The following is a 15803-nucleotide window of genomic DNA, read 5'->3' on the forward strand; positions in this document are numbered from 1 at the left end:
TAAATCCTATAAGGTTAAAATTCTCACTAACACTGTACCACGTATTTACATATTAATAACAAGTAGCTCAAAAAATTTTCGCGGCCCGCTGGACCGATGATCTACGTAATATTGTCGGTTTAGGCTGGATAAGGATTGCGGAAAACCGGGATATCTGGCGTGAACTTGGGGAAGCCTATGACCAGCAGTGTACTGCAATAGGCTGAACTGACTGACAAAAACATTTCATTGGTAACTCTAACATGATAAATGTCGGATATCCATACAAACTTGAACCCCTATTTCCCCCCTTTAGAGGATTAATTTCGAAAATTCCTTCTTAACTTATACTAACAGAACAAAACCAATATCCTCAAAAAAATTCTAAAATTCTGTCATACGAATAAATGTGGTTTAATTCGAGCATTGATCATTATGTCTGTCGGAACATGCATTTTATATAATTATGTATATATAGCTAATGCCATTTTAATATACTTACATTGTTAACAAACAAAAAAAAAATATTTTGATGTAATTTGGTTAAATAGATGAAATTTAGTTGTTTCCAATTTTTTTTATACAACTAGGTCGGCAAATAAGTGTACGACTCACCTAATGGTAAGCGGTTACCGTAGTTTTAGATGTCTACAACACAAAATTATCGCAAACGCTTTGCTGACACTACCACCTATAGCTCTGATCAATTTATACACCGCAGAAACTCAACACTGATTGAAAGCAGTATTATCAACGGAGGAAGTACCTACCTTGACCTTACAGAAGTGTTAAAGTACGACGAGGTACTTCCCCAGTTGGGCTCTTCCAGATTTTGTGCAGGATATTTTCTGCTGCGTTCTACCTCAGTTAAATCCACCAATAAAAGTATTTATGTCTAAAAATATGTCTTTAAAGACTGTAAAGACGTAAGTTCAGTATTAAAGTGTGATCTATTGCAATATATTTATCGTTCTAACCCTAAAAAAAAGTTAAATATTGATCTTGAAATCTCTGAAAGTAACAACATATAAACGATTCACAAAACGATCTAATGGATAGAAGAATCTGATTGAATTGCAAGCGAGCTCTTTCGTCACGGTACACAATCTTTCACCATACGTGTTCAGAATACACTATCAAAGGAATATACATCTTAGTAACACAATTTTATGAGTGAAATTCGTTTGGTAAAACAAAAAACATTATATTGAACGGTAAGTCAAGTTTCAGCCACTCTGTGTCTCTCGTTATATTTTGTGGATGAATACACCAATGCTGAAGTTTAACTGTTCGAAACAATCGAATCTATGGCCTTTGTGACTTAATGTATACTTATCGAGCAACTTCAGACATAACTTCATAATTATATTTAAGTATACCTTCTTGTTCTGGAAATTCTACCGTTATATTTCATATTTGATTCTGATTCAAAATTTCGATTTCAATTGAAGTATGACTTTCAGTGTATTAATAATTGAGATCTGTTTCAGGAGTTATCGTTCTTGATATAATACATGCCGGTGGAATGTTGGAAGTAAAGCATGATACGGTTGAATGAGTTCTGACAAATGATTACCTCCGGTTATCATCACAAGCCACTGAACAGATCAAAGAGGCTCGTATGAATAACCATTTGTTCAGGGTGATGAAGAATGTATTCATTTAAGATACGACAGCGTTAATCTTGTGATTTAATATTTGTGTCTTAGATGAACATTCTTTTTGATTTGGTAAATTAAAATGTAAGTTGTGCTAAGCTGAAATATATTTCTTCGTTAAAGTTTTTAGAAGATATTTGATACAGCGCGTTTAAACATGACCAAATAGGCCTCTTTCGCCATGTAGAAGGATCAGAGATAAATCCCCCACGCAGCTTCAATTCGGGTTGATGGATACGAACAAATATGTAAACTACAAATAGTTTTCATTTAAATAAAGTAATCACCCAAAAAAGGTATCTAATTACATGAAGAAAAACGCCTTTTATTTTAAAAGATTCTAAAAATATAGTACAAACATACATACATATAATCACGCCTCTTTCCTGTAGGGGTAGGCAGAGACCACCTCTTTCCACTTGCTACGATCCTTACATACTTTTTTCGCTTCATCCACTTTCATTATTCCCTTCAAACATGCTCCTCGGTTTAAGGTACTCTTGACCTGGCCTTTTTTCAAGACGTCCCTTATTTGGTCTCGAAACGTCCGCTTAGGTCCATCCCTTCCAACCCTTCCATTCACACTCGCCTTATACACTTTTTTCGTCAATCGTTCTTCACTCATTCTCTCGACATGACCAAACCATCTGAGCATACCTTTCTCAATTTTTGTCACTACATCTTTTTTCAGACCAAAATATAGTAATTGAAATAAAATTAAAATACAAAACACATTATATATTATAAGAAACAAATAAAAACACGGCAATAATAAAATGCAAGTATATCATAATATTTTATGAATCCCACTAAGATCGTGATGATACGCTATCGGATGTAAGTTACGATCGTTCAAGTAATATTGTAGTTGAAATCCCTCGTGATATTGGCAAAGTGCCATTTACAGTAGTCCGAGACAACAAACTGCTGACATCAGATCCTCATGATTAACATTGTAGACTTCCTTTATCATCAATATACCCCTCTATTACAGTTGCCCAATAATAACCCTTATTACCAAGAACATAAAGCAATAAATCCTTCATCAAGATATAACTAACCATGCAACTGTGGTTAGTTGGGATATATATATTTTTTCATACCACTAAGTCTACGGTGGCTAAAAGACGCTTGCATCGTGAAAAGTATCGCAAGCGCGTTGCCGACTCTAATCCCCCTCAAGAGCTCTGGTCACCTTACCAGAGGAACACAACACTGCTTGAATGCAGTATTATTGCTGTGATGTTCTGTAAGGTCGAGGTATTTTCCCAGTCAAGCTGGTCTAGATTTTGAGCTGGATATTTCCTGCTGTACCTTACCTCAGTTAAATAAAAATATTACGAAATAATTTTTTTTTTTCGTATTATCAATTTTATGCTAAAGTTATTAAAATCAGCGTGACGGCGGCGCAATTGGCAAATGAAATAGAAATGAAAAATCTTTATTTTCATGCTAAAACTGATCTCGGATATATTCCATTAAAAGAAATTGAAATTCTTGAGTTTTATTGAAAACTTTATGCAAATGTCTTTTACCGAGCCAATAACGAAATTAAATTATCGATGCTGGGAATATTTAGATTATATTTTGTATTAATTTTTTTTTGTCTTAAAGTACCTAAAAGTCTGAATGGTATTTTTTTTCAAATCCTTCAACTCATATTGGTCAAGAATTGTCTTTTTTTTTCTACACAATCCACACACAGTCGTTTTTTCCAATAGTAAGCAACTTAATGATTGTGTTATAGGTAACAGGCGACTGGTACAGCTACAGTTTTTTTTCGATAAACATACTACACCCATATATATTACACTCAGACTCGGGGTGGGTATCGAACCCATTCCTCGGAGCAGAGAGCAGGGTTACTACAAACTGCGCCAACGGGCTAGTCAAAAAAAAAAAGCCTCGTCTTGTTAATAAGCAACTTTCAATTGCGCTTGAGTAATCGCCTAAGACACAATTTTTGCAGTTTACCTAGTACCAGTTACCAGTACCCCTTAAGAAAAATTACTTTCTTACACACACACACACACACAGTCATTATACGTAATGCTTCCATGCATTATCTTAGCACACACGCAGACAACACGTCCACTTGGTTTGAAATAGGTGTAATATTATATTGTTCAACCATTGGCGTTATTTTATTCTGAGAAGTATCAAATCGCTCTCAATTAATTCAATATTTCATATAAAATTAATTGGTAGAATTAATATCTAACCTAACAAGGGTACTACTACAGATAGTGTTACACAGTGTAGTGTTGAAAGATTAATAATATGTAATATTCAAGTTCATTGATCTTTTCGTTGCAAAAAAAAATATAAAATATTAATACTAGTTATGCTCCGCGGCTTTACAAGCGTTTATTTGAGGACAAAAATAACCTATAACCATTCTCGCTAAATGGCTCATCAAACACATTTACTGATATTAGCGCATCTAAATATACAAACTTTTCAGCTTTATAATTTAAATTTGTGTGCTTAAACACATATACACACGGTTATCTGTTAAAATATTGGTAACGGGTGTCTGAAAGATACATATCTATTTTTGCTTTAGTACATGTATATGAAATATTTCTAAAAATTACACACACAGATTCTGAGCCAAAACAGGACGCCAACTGTGCCAGCGTGCAAGATAAAACCGTTTCCTTGTATTCTTAAAAAAAAAAATATACTAGTTATAATAAGAATAGTAATTATTCATACAATAACACAAATAAAAAAAATATCATTAAAATAGACCCACGGTCGTCTGTTTCTAAGGTAAGCGATTTAATGTTTGTGTTATAGATAACAACCGACTGATATAGATATTTTTTTCAATAAAAATAAATATCAATAATACATACTTGATTGTAAACATATTACACCTAGAATGAGGCGGGAATCGAACCCGCAACCACGGAAGCAATGAGCACTACAAACTACGCCAAAGGGCTAGTCGAACGGTATAGGACCGTACAACTATTATAAGGGGTTAACCTCTCTGCGGATTAGTGATTATGTATTTACTCGTATATTTTTATTTATTAACTTGTATTAATGTGCCTTAGAACTTCCCAAGACATGTGAATTTCACAATGCTTTGCTTCACCATCGAACACGAGATAATTCGACTTTTGAGATCTTAGTGTTCTGTCAATATCTGGTGGCTACATAGTTGTTGTCTAGAATCTACAGATGGACTTATAATTCCCGCGTTTTTGACCTTGGAGTCTGGCGTAATATTTATTAATGTTTCACGATCAAAATTCATCCTGAAACATCCCAATTTTGGACTAGAAAATAGAAAGGGTCGGAGCTCAATCCACTAAGCTGCCCCGCTGGATAGCGGGAATGTTCATATTAATCCTTTTTTCTGTTAAGTTCCCTATCTTTGGAACAGAAGACCCATATATACGTACGTATTCGTTTATTTTGTTTAATTATAGGTAAATATTAACTCCGAGTCTGAAAAATCAATTTCCCTCCCAGCTTCCTTATCTGCTGTGGTCCCGACCACAGACTACCAATAAGATGTATCCAATACCAATATCCACCTAATAAGTACGAGATATAATGACCACTGAAAATATTCGGATTCTAATTTTTATCGAACAATGAAACCATAAAAGTAATTTAATGCTTGACGTCCCATTCATTCTTTTGTGAAAAGCTAAAATTGACGTATAAAGTAACGGGAAGTCCATTACCAACAATGACAAGATTTAGCTTTAGACAGTTCTCTTTGCAGAAAATGCGAACTAGAATTATTTATCATGTTTGCCGATGTAATTTTAAAAACTAGAACTAAAAATGGATTATGTGCCAAAGAATTACGTGAAATATTTCATTCTTTTACGCTTTTTAACATGACTGGGGTATCTCAAAGGATGATCTTGACTTCTATGTGCTTACATATTTTCATGTGAGATGCTTGAAAACCAATGTACAAATTAAACAATTTATTTGATATTTTTTTAGGTTCGTCAAATATTGGTTGAAATCAGATGCTAAGAGGCTATTAACTTCAAATGATTTCGACAAAAAAAAAATAATGTAAAAATAATTTTTAACAAAAAAAACCGACTTCAAAAAGGAAACTAAAAAGTGAAAAATAAATTTACTTAGTACAAAGTAATTCGTATTTTGATTTAGTTAATCAGAAATGATTAAATCAATATTTTATAATTTTGAAGTTGGTGCCAAGTAAAACAATAACTACTCTAGTATCTACTCGTAAGTTGTATTCAGTTTTCTGTCATAATTTGTTTCATTGTCTATTAGTTAGAATTCTGTTATCATTTTGTTATTGTTTTGACATATCTAATAATATTTTTTGTACTTGTTTGTTGTGTGTGTGTGTTGTTTGTATTTGTTATTGTAGCCAGGTTGTTGTAGTATTTTTTTTTGTTAAAAATTATTTTATTTTACAATTTTTAGTGATGGGTAGACCTAAAAAGGATGCTTTTTCTCTTATGTCGGGGGGTTCGGAAACATACACAATACACAAGCACAAACACCCAGATCATGACAAACATCTATATGGCCAATACAAATGTCTGTCGTGCGCGGGGATTGAACCCACTAACGCCAGCGCAACAGCCGGTGCTGTGACCGCTGCCCTAACGCGTTGACTTACTATGAGTAAAGTTCGCTATCAGGTGTACGTAATAACAACCGGGACTGACAGCCTAGCGTTTTCTCCGAGGCTAGGTTGGGAGAACCACAAGGATTAACAACTAGACCGAAAATAAATATTTGTATAAACATAAATATCCACTCCGAGCGGGAATAGAACCCGCGACCGTCGGTGTTTAGGCGCCGCCGACACGGCACAAGCACCATTATATCAAAGCGGTCGTCAAACAGCAAAAGGTAACTGCTGTAAATTGTTGAGAAGTTGCCTCGAGTCTTTATGGGCTCCTTCATCAAACCTGGTCCTGCGACACAGATGATCACACAGCAGGTAATTGCTATAAATCGTTGAAAAGTTCCCTCGACTATCTTTCGTCTCCATCATCAGACTTTAATGGCACTTGTAACTCATATAGGTGCAAAGTTCTCATCAATAGAAACGAATTAAGTTCAAACAGCAGGTAATTGCTATAAGTCGTCGAAGAGTACCCTCGACTATCTTTCGTCTCCATCATCCCACTCACATGTATTCTATTAAGATTCACGTGTTTCATCCTGTCAAAGAGGATTGTTATAAAATATGTATCGTCAGTTTTCTGAAGGATACAATTGTAGGCATACTAAAAAGGTTTTACTGAGGTAGGGCACAACCGGAAATTGTCTGGTCAAAATCTGAAACTAACTGGGGAAACCCCAGGGGGCCTAACTGGGGAAGTGACTCAACCTTACAAAAGATCACAGCTAAGTAGTAACTGCTTTTAAGTAGTTTTGTATTCCTGTGGTGAGTAAGGTGTAAGTAATTTTGGCCAGAGCTTCTGGGGAGGGTTAGGGGTAGGGACAGCAACGCTCTTGCGATACTTCTGGTGTCGCAAGCGTCTATAGGCTACGGTAATCGCTAATAACTTGCCATGAAGTGGCCCGCACGCTACCAAACGTACATGCCGATTTAGTTGTACAAAAATATATTAATGTATTTATATATGCTTGTTCTAACTTGGGTTATCAGGCACCTTTAAACAGGCTGATGAGATCTCACAGCATTATTTAAAAAAATCTGGATATAGATATTTTTAACGATACAAAATTTTAAATTTAAAATAATGATTAAATTGTATTTATCAGCTAAGTGATCAGTTTTTAGTATTTTTACAAATTATTTCTCTTTAATTCTTTGATTTCTTTTGTTTTAATCTTTTATTGTAGGTAATTTGATTGTAAAACACTATCTTAAGTTCTTGCCATGTGTATGTTATTTATGTGTGTTATTAGTGTATGTTAATCAAGTTTAATGTAGTTATCACCTATAATTAAAGTTACACTCAGACTCTACTGTTATTTTATATGTACTTGATATATGGTGTATACTTTGTTGGTGTTCTATAAATAAATAAATAATCAAACACTTTTTCCTACGAACTGTACCAATTCAGTTATATCGTATCGCACACGCCCGTCACTCTGTGTTCAGTTTTGCTCCAATTACTATTTTACCAAATCCTAAAGTGAGTTTTGGTCGCTGTCACCTTTTTATTTTATGTATTTGCAACAAATATTTCAAACACTCGTTTTTTCTCATTATTTATCTGTAAAGCTAAATAATAAGATTTAACTGAGGTAGGGCACAGCAGGAATTTCCTGCTCAAAATATGGAGCAGCCCGACTGGGGTAGTACCTTACAGAAGATCACAGCAAAATAATACTGTTTTCAAGCAGTATTGTGTTCCTGTTGGTGAGTAAGGTGACCAGAGCTCTCGGGGGATTGGGGATTGGGTCGGCAACGCGCTTGCGATGCTTCTGGTGTTGCAGGCGTCTATAAGCTACGGTAATCGCTTACCATCAGGTGAGCCGTATGCTTGTTTGCCGACCTAGTGACATAAAAAAAAATATACTTGCGACAGTATACTTTGATTATGAACTTTTTGATTTTTAATTGCGGTTTATTTTTAATTTTTTTTTTCTATTTATTTAACAATTTTTATACGTACAAAATTATATACATAATATATTTGTCATGGAGGCCCACGTATAATGGATTGTTATGTGTGGTTTTCAGCAGAGAATGAGAATATCGGGAAAAAAAATCAAACTCAGAGAAAGGAATGAATGCGAAATGAATTACTTTGATTCAATGAATATATAAAAATAGAATCAAAGTAATTTTAATATTTATTGATGGTATTGGAATATATATATTTAATATGATTTGGCAATAAGAAAAACGTTAAATGTAAGTTGTGTTTCTTAAATAAATAAGCAATCTAAGAAGGTCGAATCCGAAACACGTTCTTTGAAAGCAATAAATAAATCTATATTTGGAACAGAAAGAGAAGCTTACGGTTATACACTATGTAAATCGATTACAAAACGACAACATTTCATTTCACATTGAATCAATCCCTGCCAGTCAGTATGCCTAATTAAATCGTACTCTTAATATCCCCAAAGCAGATACATTTTGTATTTGAGCTCAATTCGGGGAGAAGCGAATAACATTCAGTCCAAGAGTGTTGACAGAGCGAAATAAATGTTTGCGGTGCAATATTGATCAAGTTCACTCCACGAAGCTTCCACCTCGCTAGTTAATACTATATAAATACTTGTTCTGATACGTAAAAGGATTAATCAAGTTAATTAAACGGTCAGCGTTCGAAATTTTAAAGTGTAAATCTCGACGGAATTTCGTAATATTTAAAAGAAGTAATTTAAATATTTCGTTTAAATTAACTTCCATGTTTACGGAGATTTAATTGAATATCCTGCAACTTTGTATCAATATCTCTCTGCTGACCATACATGTGCTGTGTGGCTACGGCACTAAAGAATTTAGCCACCCCCTCTCTTCCCGTGGGTGTCGTAAGAGGCGACTAAGGGATAACAAGGTTCCACAACCACCTTGGAACTTAAGAAGCCGAACGATGGCGGGATAACCATCCAACTGCTGGCTTTGAAATACACAGGCCAAAGACGGGCAGCAGAGTCTTCGGTGCGACAAAGCCAGTATTGCGGTCACCAACCCGTTTGCCCAGCGAGGTGACTATGGGCAAAACACATGAGTTCACGTTATTTTTGGCGTAAACTTGTGGAGGCCTATGTCCAGCAGTGGACTGTATAGGCTGTAATGATGATGACCATACACTGTACTTAATTAACTAAGGTAGGCCACAGTAACTGAGGTAGGGCAGAGCAGGAAATACCCTGATCAAAATATGGCGCAACCTGACTGGGGAAGTACCTCGACCATTCAGAAAATCGCATCTAAATAATACTGCTTTCAAGCAGTGTTGTGTTTCTGAGGTAAGGTAGCTAGAGCTCGTGGTATGGGATCGAGGACACGCTTGAAATGCTTTTAGGGTTACAAGCGTCTAAAGGCTACGGTAATCGCTTTCCATCAGGTGAACCGTACACTTGTTTGCCGACGTACTTGTATAAAAAAATGTTAGACTCGTAAGTCTAAATAAAGTTACCGTATAGTCGAATCACCTAATTATTTATTATAATGATTTCACCATCAATAAATTGCTAGAAAAAAGGCTCTAAAGGCTAAGGTATCCGCTTATCATCATGTGCGCTTGTTTGCATCATTATTAGTATTAAAAAAAAAACATTGTTCGATACCAAGTAAATTACTTAAACAATCAATGACCAGTAAAATATTGCTAGTTTTAATTATGCACGTTAAAACTTACATCGGTGTTAGGTTGATTGCATTTTCTGCTTCGTTAGTTTAATGAATATACGGAGGCTGGTTACGATACTCATGAAATTAGGTTAATGAAGTTACAGGATAAAGTGTTAGTATAATATTGATATTTTATTATCTTTGCTTTTGGTTATTTACGGTTGAATAATATACATTATAACTAATTTAAGACCACCTTTGCACTTTGATAAGGTTTTCAATTCAACCCAAAAAGAAGTTTTCAGTTCGAACCAGTAGCTCCTGAGATCGAGCGAGACACTTTTCAACTTTATATTATAATATTAGTATAGATAGTAGTTACTATTTTGGGCATTTATGTGATGAAACTAATATATCAGAGGCTTAATATTTAACATCTTATACATATATAAAATTCTCGTGTCACGATGTTGTTACAATATAACTTCAAAATGACTGGACCGAGTTTGATGAAATATTGTGTGCATATCGGGTAGGTCTGAAAATTGTCCAACATCATATTTTTCATACCCCTAAGTTTTTTTTAGGGGGAGGGAGATTAAGGGTGTTGTTAACATATAATATAGCAAAATAACGTTTGCGGGGTCAGCTAGTAATATGTAATATATTTAATATATTATGATCATGCTACACTATGAAAGTGGATGTTTACCGTTTTATTTTTAAATTTATTTATCAATTTTGTTCCTTGTATATTCTGTGTTCGTTTCTTTTATTTAATGATCTTGTTTTTTTAGCATAAGCTTGATGTAGATATCTGAATTCTACGTTTTTTATCCTTTTCATTATGATTTACGCGAAGTCTTCTATACAGAATATTTTTGTTATGATCATAATTTTTTTAGTATCATGACATAAGTATGTCATAAAATAGTTATGACTGCGTTCAACAATATATCAAATTTTGGAAGAAATTCTTTTATGACTTTTTTATCTGACCTTCTAGAAAACATCACGGCCTTCTTTCTACGGGAGAAACAGATTTTCAAGAAATTGGGAGATTTCAGAATAAGAAAAAGAGAAATAAGAATTAAAATGTATAAGTTAGAGGTTGACGATTTCTTTAAAACTATTCACAGCTGAGATTCTGGTCTTGAAAACGCTTTACTGAAGCAGACATTGTATTAATATCAAAGGGAAAGATATACATCTCAATTCATATTTGTGGTCTATATTACCATATTTAATTGTTTATAGCACACAATAAATAAACTTATTTCAGCAATTTTCTTTAATTAAACAAAACATGTCCTATATATTTGTAAATTTGTTCACGCGGGTAAAGTGTCGTAATATTTCAAATGTATATTATGCAAAAAATATATACAATTTAAATTATTGTTTTACGACAAAATAATGTTCATTACGTCAGCCCATGGCAGACCACTGCTCGACATAGGCCTTCCCAGCATCCCGGTTATACAAATACGGTAAAATAATTTAAATAATATGTTACAACAATGTGCTAGAAAATTGAGTACCAACTTATTTATAATATTACTTTCTAACTTAAGTAGGTACGTAATATAAGTTACAATGTAATTTAATATCTCAATCTCCTTTTAAGTAAAAAGGCAAGTACATTTAGTATACTTATACCTAATATAAGCATCTCAAGGACCATAATAAAGGCACTCCAGAATAATAATTGTGTAAATAACGACTAAGAACAGCCATTATGTCGTTAAAGAAATATAAAACTTAATGCAGCGCTCACGGTCGAGTTATCAATATTAAAAGACGAGAATCCTCGATGAGTTAATCATTCTTTAAACAGACAATTTTACGAAAGAATAAACTCATTTGAATATTTGTTCTCGAACTTTGATTCTATTGGATTTGTGGAAAAGAAATTCGGTCGTACGAAAGAATTCAAATTGTTTTCCTTGTATAATTGACGAAATGTCCGTTTGTTACAGTCGACGATTGTTTATGTAGGATCTATATATCGATTTGTAAAGATGTGGTCGAATTTTGTTTATACAGGAGTTAAGTGGGACTGATTTGAAATAGCCTGTTAATTTTCCAATAGTGAGCAAAGTTCCAATATTGAACAAAATCCTCAGGTTAGGTGATACCACATCTGTGCCAATGGCCATTGGTCCTGCGACACCGGTTACCAGCCCACTGGCACTTCAACTTGCAAATTCTGTAAGTTATGTCAGTGACTTTCATTCTCTGGTGATGTCAGTTACTTTCATTCTCTCGTGGATAGTCTCGTTTTTGATCCTATCTTTGAGAAACAATTCAAGTATAGCCCATTCTATTGCACGTTGAGCGCCTTGAAACTTGTCGACAAGTATCTTCGTCAGTGTCCACGTTTCAGCATTGCATGTAAAAACGACAGGACACATTGTTCAAGGACTTTTGTTTCCAGGCTTTGCGGAATTTTCGAGATTAAGACTGAACAAAGCCTGGCAAACGGCTTCCTCCTCGAAGTTGGATGGTATGGCCTAAGTAGACATAAACCTGAATAACTTCAAGAAGGTTACCATAGAGCGGTACCGGTCACCGTATGACTTGGTTGTTAAACAAACGTTCGTTCTGTCCAAATTCATACCGAGACCAACTCATTGGGATGACTCATTTAGGCTGCATTTGGCCTAGCTCCTCCAACGTCTCCACAAATATTATTATATCGTCGATTAAACGAAGGTGAGAGATTGAGATGTTTTCATCGTTGATGTTAATGCTTTGTCACCCCAATTCGAGGTTTTAAAAACAGCCTTGGGTGCAGTTGTAAACAGTTTCAGCGACATTGCATGTCCCCTGTCTTATTCCGCAATAAAGGAAAAAAGGTCTTGTTCACTGGTCTTGAATACCGATCATCGGGAAAATCTAAAGGCTTTATTAAAATAACTCCAAAGGCAGCAAATAAAAGTAAATTCAAAGGCATTGTAGTTTGTAAAAATAAAAAAGTTACAAGAGAACATAACACCAACAATATTCTAAACGGTATTCATATTTGTATGCAAATTAAACGGCATCTACGTAAGACCTCAATGTTTCCGCAATTCCACTTTAGTCGACAAAAAAAAGTGTGTTTTCAACTGTATTTCTTATTATTTGAATTAAAATTAGTTTATTTTGCCTGCTATACTTTTCTGCTACCATTTTTATAAAAGATCACTTACAATATCTAGAAGAAGGTATTTAAATATAAATAAATAAATATTTACAACATACACACGAACGGTCATCTGTTCCTAAAGTAAGCAACTTAACGATTATGTTATAGGTAACAGCCGACTTGTATAGCTATAATTTTTTTTGATAAAAGTACATATAAATAATGCATATATTAATAAATATATATATTACACCCAGACTCGGGGTGGGAATCGAACCCACAACCCCCGGAGCAGAAAGCAGGGTCACAACAAACTGCGCCAACAGGCTAGTCGCCAATATAATTTCCCACGGAAATGAAACCACTTGCAACTTATTGATTTTAAGGATTTTCTTTCAATTAAGAAGGCTGAAGGCGCAAAAAATATTATGAAGTAAAAACATTATTGTTTTATAAGCGCGTAATTTTTCTACATATGATTTTTAGTATGCAAAATCTTCTTTAGTTGTGGTAGTGATTATGAGCATCTTAAAATAATGATAATATTTATTTATAGGGCAACTATCAACAATGCGATGGTCGACCGCAACGTGTAGATTAAATTCCACCCGTAGGAATATTTTGCGGAGTTTATTTGTTTTTATAGCAAAAGTTTATTAATTAACCTTTTTTTTGAGATTCATGCCTCTAAACTTTTTCAACAATCTGAATTCACAAACTGTGGTAGATTTTATAAAGTATTATAGTTAAATATCTAGCTATAAGCCATTAAGCTACTGGCATCTGCTTGGGATCCCATTATTAATATAATTAAATCAAAAACCAAGCATAATATGCCACAGATTAAACACTCAATTAGTACATTCTGCGTGAATAGGACTGACTATAATCGTGTTTGCTGGCAAACGAAAAAAACCGACTTCAATTACATCGACAAGTAATACAACGTAGGTAGACGAAAAAATAGTCAAGTAAATACGCATTGTCAGAGATTACTCCAAAAGTTGTAAACAGATCTCGATGAAATTTAAATGTGACCATATGATACACATTGGCTTTCGATTAAATTTAAAATCATCAAAACCCAGTAAAAATTCAATCCCATCATCAGATCCTGGTTTTCTTATCAAGGCACTCATGAGTTCACGTCATGGGCAAAACACATCACCACGCTGGGCAGGCGGGTTGGTGACCTCAAGGCTGGCTTTGTCGCACCGAAGACGCTGCTGCCTGTCTTCGACCTGTATATTTCAAAGCCAGGAGTTGGATGGTTATCACGCCATCGGTTATCCCTTAGTCGCCTCTTACGACACCCACGGGAAGAGAGGAGGTTGCTGTATTCTTTAATGCCGTAGCCACTATAAAAATATACTATTATATTATTACTAGCTGACCCCGCAAACGTTGTTTTGCCATATATTTTATTAACCTTCTCAATCCCCCCTCCCCCGACTTATAACTAATGGGAAAAAAAATAGATGTTGGCTGATTCTCAGACCTACCCGATATGCACACGAAATTTCATAATATTTTATTAAGCCTCTTAACCCCCCCCCCCCCCTCCCCTTATTACTTAGGGGTATAAAAAATAGGTGTTGTTCAATTATCAGACCTACCCGATGCACACAAAATTACATGAGAATCGGTCAAGCCGTTTCGGAGGAGTTTAACTACAAACACCGCGACACGGGGATTTTATATATTAGATATTAATGTATTACACAATATAAAGCTTATACAACTATTACGATAGAAATACACAAACATAGGTAAAACCTGAATCCGTAAATAAATCATCTAATTATCAATCTCATAACGAAAATAAATTTCATAAAATACAGACGATTTTCAAGCCAATGTGATTCGTAACGAAATCGATTCAAAATACCTTAGAATACAAACTCGTTGTAAAATCTTTTCATCGAAAAAATTGCGTCAGCTGGCTATTGCAAAAGCCATCATTTAGAATTAAGCTCTTGAGAAAATTCTGGTACAAAATCGTTGCGAATACAGTAAGAGTAGGACGAGAGACAATTTATTCATCGAGATCTGGCAAATGGAATAGACTGAAAAAAAACTCTAAACAGTTTGATGGAATCGAAAATAACTTTTACTTATATCGTCGATCCGTACTCATACAATTTAGGATATTGATGCTTCTTGAGTTTCTATTTAAGAAAATATTTACGTTCTTATGAAAGGGTTTTTTATGGAATAAAATTTTTTCGTTTTTTTTTTATGTAAAAAAACTGACTAGTAATTATAAATTAATACTTTATATAATATATATTAATACTTTATTGGACAGCACATTAAAGAACTATTCAAAAAGCGGGCTTTATGCTAAAAGCATTCTCTACCAGCCAACCTTGTAGTATAGTAAGTAATAAAACATAGGTAGATGAAAACATAGTCAAGTAAATACACGTTATTAAAGATTACTCAAATAGTACTCATCACATCTCAATCGAGTATATTTCGGACTGCATGACAAAAATCAGCCTTTGATTAAAAAAAAGAATTATTGAAATCGGTTTACCCAGTAAAAAGTTCTGAGGTTACATACATAAAAAAATACAATCGAATAGAAAACCTCCTTATTTTTTATGTCGGTTAAAAAGAATTAGGAAATCTTAAAAAAATGTAAGTAAGTAATATATATCACTAGTGACGTGCTAGGGAATTTTTTGCCCAGAGAATCGGCATAGCGATTCAACAGGAAAATGCTGCCAGCATTCTTGGCACCATTCCACGCGAACATGATTTATATCGTAACTACGAGCATATG

The sequence above is a fragment of the Melitaea cinxia genome, chromosome 2 (genome assembly GCF_905220565.1).
Source record: "Melitaea cinxia chromosome 2, ilMelCinx1.1, whole genome shotgun sequence".
NCBI lineage: Eukaryota > Metazoa > Arthropoda > Insecta > Lepidoptera > Nymphalidae > Melitaea > Melitaea cinxia.